Source organism: Rattus norvegicus, chromosome 1 (genome assembly GCF_021556685.1).
Source record: "Rattus norvegicus strain SHRSP/BbbUtx chromosome 1, alternate assembly SHRSP_T2T, whole genome shotgun sequence".
Classification (NCBI taxonomy): Eukaryota; Metazoa; Chordata; class Mammalia; order Rodentia; family Muridae; genus Rattus; species Rattus norvegicus.
The window spans coordinates 53,107,411-53,113,410 of record NC_141534.1 but is presented as its reverse complement, the minus strand read 5'-3'; positions in this window follow the sequence as shown (position 1 = coordinate 53,113,410).

Sequence of the window (6,000 nt, the reverse complement as noted above, 5' to 3'; positions counted from 1 at the left end):
AACTGAGGACTATAGAGGACAGTTGTTGCCTCAAAGTAAACGCTCCTCTATATTAAAAAGAGACAGGGGTTGGGGATTTAGCTCAGTGGTAGAGCGCTTGCCTAGGAAGCACAAGGCCCTGGGTTCGGTCCCCAGCTCCGAAAAAAAAGAACCAAAAAAAAAAAAAAAAAAAAAGAGACCAGGTTTCTATAATAGGCATTTGACTCTGGGAACACACTAAAAAAATTAAATTTTTCTCCTAAAACTATTTAGTTTTATAATACTAAATATATCTGTAAGATAACAATGGGTACCACTATTTCAAAGAGTATGCATGACTGGTGAAAATCCATGTGGCCATGAACTGTCCTCACAGGCAACTCCAGACAGCCAGGCTACAGGGGAATTCCAGCATTCATTGTTTCCTATAGTAACTGAGCCTTGGCTTCCTCATGCCTTTCTCTCCTGCTTTGATTCTCCTTCATTTTATGCTGTATATTTCTGTTCCCATGGATAATATAGTCTACCTTCATTAATTTTCTTCAGAGTCCTTATTCCCAATATCTCAGACTTTCAGAAAGTTGATACCCTTGAAAAGTGTATAAAATGATCTATATCAACGTTGGTCCATTGATTCACTACCTGGAATAGCTCCTTGTCTTCCTGTAGCTAAAGGTTCAGATATCTTTAAAAGAGATGATCCTACCTTTCTTTGCCTCACCTCCATGTTCTTCTATCATGAGATGCTGAACTCACACAAGCAGGCACCATACATTCCCACAACCATGGGCTACATTTTCTCATCTAAAATCCAGCACGTGACTCAGAAACTCCATTCCCGGCTCTTTATAAAAGGCCAAGAACCTAGGATGGGAACACAATGTTAACTATAAGTAGAAAAAGAAGCTGGGAGAAGCAGCGGATTGTTGAACCAATTACTCTCTCCTCCTCCACTGACTCCATAAAGCCACAGAAGAGTCCTGCTTAATATCCATGTCATGGGGCCTCTACTGAACCCCAACACAGGAAGATTCTCAGCACTATCACCACACTCTTCTTTCGCCTCACTTTGTCTGCTCTTAGGCACTGTGCTAAGTACAATCTCTCAAGTCTTTGTGCCCAATTGTGTGTTCTACAACAAGGCATCATTACTCACAACTTACAGAGTGGGAAGCAGGGTCCAGACAGAAGTGATCAGTCCTCCTTGTCATCAGTGAAACAAGGGTGCACTCTGAGGAAAGACCACTGTCCCTCCTTGCCTCAGTTTATATCCTAACCCAACCACAAGATATGATTCTTCAATCGCACATGCTATTTTATCTCTGGCTTTTTTTTTCTTTTTTTTCAGAGCTGGGGACCGAACCCAGGGCCTTGTGCTTGCTAGGCAAGCACTCTACCACTGAGCTAAATTCCCAACCCTATCTCTGGCTTTTCCTCTGTCTACACCAGTTACCTGTCTGATCTCGAATGAATTTATTCCTACTATAGACGAGTTATTGGAGCCTGTAGACACATTTTTCCTTCAAGACCAAAAGTCCTCAGAAGCCATTGGAAATTCCTATCGATACTTCCTCAGTCCATGTTTGCCTTAAATGCCTCTTTAAGACAGCTGCTGACCTTGTAAAGGTCTAACCTTCAGCTAATTTCTGTGCCTCATTCTTGTTTACATCTCTGTAGCACACACACACACTGTCTCTTTTGAGTGTTAGACTCTTCTGCTGCCCAGCACTCCAAAGCAGTCACCAAGTTTGTCCAAGCTTTCCTTTGTACTTTCCTTGCATTTATGCCCATATTTCCTTCCCAAGCCCCAGTTCTTATTACTTGTGCCCATCACTTCCATGAGGAGTAAACCAACAAGTTTTCTCAAATGTTGAACAATTCCCTCCATTTCTGCTAGAAATTCCAAAGCTGATAAGATGGCTTTTCTGTCTCTGCCTGCTGACTAACTGCCATCACCACAAAGCTGCCATGCAGGAGCTTGCGTGTAGGAGTACATCCTTTCTTCCCATTCTTGACCCTGAGCTCAGAATCAACTACAGATGACACGAGCCGGAAACCATACTGCATAGAGTCCTCCTCTGGTTGTTTGCATGAGGCCATTCATCCCAGCCAGAAACCATGACGACCATAGCGGGATGAAGACCATCATCCAGAACTTCTTCGAAAATGTAGGCTGGGCGAGCCATTCATTCATCTGCAGTGTCTTCCAACATAATCAAACTAATGCCCACACCCTGGGAACCTAGAAGGGAGTATGTTTGAACACAGTGAGCCTTGATTCTGTGAGCTCATGAATACAAGCTTGAAGTATTAAGTTAAATAAAAAGATTCGAGGCAGATTCACAAAACTCCATGACATAAGCCTCTCATGGAGAAGCATGCATGTTTAGCTCCACAGCCTACACTGACCACTTGGCCATATCCCCTCTTCTCCAAACTCCTTGTTTTGGTTTCCCACAAGACTAATAAACCAGTAGATGAAGGATACTTCTTAATCGTACATTGTCTAAAAATGGCTGATGACCACAGACAGACAATAAGTCCCTGAAGTTCGGGGAGACATCTGCTTGGTTTTCTACAGTTCCTTCCAAATGCTCTTATAGCCAACTGATGTTTAAAAATAAACAGCAAATATTCGAATTGTTCATATAAATTTCATCACATTATTTTGCATTTAAAAATCCTTACTGTCTTTCCTAGGGTGGAATTCTTAGGTGCACAGAGTTTGGATTTGACTCTTGTTAGGGATATATGCATTTTAATTAGGATTAATTCTACCAGCACTCATCTATTTACAGGAATGTGCTTATAATTCAATCTAATCACTTATAAACAGATTAAATAATGTCCAAATTTCCTAAAATGGCCAAGAAACCTTGCTGATAATGACTTTTAAAAAAATCTTATGAGCGCATATCTGTGTGTAGATGTGAGGCTATGTGTGAGTGCAGGTCAGGCAGAGGCCAAATAAAGGCATCAGATCCCTGGAGCGGGAATTAAAGATGGGTATGAGCTGCCTTATGTGAGTCCTGGAATCCGAAATCAGGACCTTGGTGAGAGCATTACCCACTCTTAAGTGCTGAAGCTCTCGGATGTATACACTGAATCCTAAGTCATTTCAAACAGAACCTAATTCCCAGTAAGATCCGGCACTCTCTCATTTTTTTCCATCCACATCACAGAAGCCCACATCAGTTACTTCTTTTGAAGATCACAGGGTTTTTGTAAACGCGTGATTGCATCAAGAGTTACAAGAAGCACAGAAGTACTTTTAGAATCTGAGCCAAAAAAAAAAAAAAAAAGAAGGAAGAAAGAAAAGAAAAGAAAGAAATGAAATGGACAAGAACAACACCAGCAGATGTGCCCACAAGGCCTCCACTGTACTCAAAGAACTCCAAGCAACTCAAGAAAGCTGGGAGCGGGAGAGGTGGTCCTCCTCAGGCAAGAGCACACCAATTAGTTGTCCAGTACCAAAGTGTCTGCACTGAAAACATGCAGAAGACATACATACTAGTAACATACAGACCAAGCAGGTCATATTTAGGAATATACGTATATACATATGTGCATGCAATATCATTTAATAAAAAGAGAGGCCATGGATTTGAGGGAGAGTGTATAGAGGTATAGAGGAAAGTTTGGAGGCAGGAAGGAGAAGGGGAAACTTGTAATTATATGATAATCTCAGAGGAGAGTTCCCCATGACCAATTCCTGACCATGGTTATCCTGTGCTGAGCTGTGAAAGGCAACGTTTAAATTCAGTAAACACTCGGGATCAAGCCCAGACCATTGTGTCTTCCTTTAACTAGAGTGGAACCTTCAGGATTGCAGTAGAATGAATCTCGGGCTCACACAATTATATTTAACTGATGAAGAGGATGATACCGATGCTGACATCAAACTCTAGCACCTTGTTCTTGTTTCCCTGTGGATAAGATGAATCTCCTTCATCCTGTGATCACCTTGGGGGGTACTGCAGAGATAGATATCTCCAGGGACAGCGGTTGGTGCCTTCCAGTGAGAAGGGTCACTGCCATGTGCAGGCCAAGAAAAGGGCCTCAAGTTTTGAACTTGGCTCTTGCTTGGACCAGGCAGAAAATTACAAAGGATAGTTCCGTCTCAAACTTTCTCTAAGACTCAGTCACTTCAGCTGCTTTAACTCCTGACAGCTTAAAATCCACTAAATATCTGAAGTCTACAGGAACTTTTCTTCTTCTTACTTTGAAAAATGAAAGGCTTTTCTCTGAAAGGAGAAACATTTAAAATGATCCAAGTGTTTCGAAAGGAGAGTAGACAGCCGCACTCCCCTCTGCCATGTCTGGGGCCATACTGGTCCTACGCTCGGCTTTTCTCTTCCTCCTCCTTGTCAGCTTTGAAGAACTAAGAGCTCTGCAGAGGGTTTGATTGATTCGAGGCACTGAATGGAGGGTACTCTCCCAGCATAACCATCTGCTAAGCCGGCAGATTCCCCCAGGCAGCTGCTCGTAGCAAATGTGACATAACACCTCCAGGCATATTGTATGACCTAGATGGTTGTAGACTAGCTGTTCTCGAACCATTCTGTACGATGAAGGTTTTAATCTTGGCAGCCAAAAATATAGATCCTGGATTGTCTCAATGTAAGACCATTTTCCTATTTGTCAAATACAAAGGGTGGCCTCCCTTTGATAATATTATATTTCCTTCTGGAAAGAGTGCACCATGCCCACGTGCCTGGCTGCCTTCCCTCACCCTTTGCTGCTGTTCAATACGGTCTATCCGAACAGAGACTTACAGAATTTCTTTGACCTGCTATACACACATCTCCACTAATATGATAAAAAAGAATCAGAAAACGCTCTGTATTTTTTTGCGCCCTTCCTGTGTTCATCTTTAAATATTTTAAAAATCCATTCTTAGAACAATCTAGCGATGAGGAATACCGAGCCGCTGCGAGGGAAAAGATATTTTAACGGAGCCAGTCATCTGGCTAGCGTGCTAATGAATGCCTTCTGCAGGCTTCCTCAGACAGAGCACTGGTTCAGACAGCAGATGCACACAAACACGGCTCAAAGGTCAGAAAATGGCAAGAAAAGCCTCTGAATGTACACACGCAGATTTCTTATTGCTAAATGTCTCCTTCCCACTCCCCCCACCCCCATCCTCCTCAGCCAGGTGGAGCAAAAATCTAATGCAAGCAGTTCCAATTGAGAAGCTCGCCAGCCAAGATGTTTTAAAATGTTGCTGAACGATTAAACACAAATCCTTAAATGGAGAGAGCTGGTTTTTATTAAATATCCCAGAGCAGTGCCGTCTTCCCACACTTGTGCCCATGTCTGGCTGCCGGCTGATAAACATGGTGGCTTTAAGATATGACTTATTAGCATGCCTGTATATTTCTACCTCACGCAGTCACCGAGGGGCGATTGCTATCTCTTAATTGAATTCTGTGCCGGCAACTGTGTCTTTGTGTGCCTGCTATTATAATTTCAAGGACGGTAACTTCATTTCCTATTTACAATGATGATGATAAAAATATAAGGCTGTATATTTATGAACACGTGTGTGTGTGTGTGTGTGTGTGTGTGTGTGTGTGTGTGTGTGTAGGGTCACTTGAAGCCACTATACATTACAGAAAGATACAACTTAATAAGCTATATAGAAACACACAACTTCGACCACTTGCCAATTTTCTGGCTGTAGTTGTTGAACCTACAGTATAGAAGCAGACATTTAATTTTTTAATTTACCTACTGTACAATAATATAATCCGATACGATGGGCAGAATTCTCAATGCACAGCTAAGAATCTGCTCATGGATAGACCTGCCTTTTTCCTTAGCTTAGGAGAGTCAGCCACAGCAACCCAGTCAGTCCTCTAGAGATTTCAGAGCCCCAGTGTCTAAGTCAGGCTTCCCCTGTATTGACGATCCAGGGAGGAAGAAGCCTGGCTTGGGTCACATGGCACCTTGCAGCTGTGTTGAACACAGTGAGGCTTGGGACTGGGGATGCCACCCAGTTCAGGATTTTATCTACCTCAG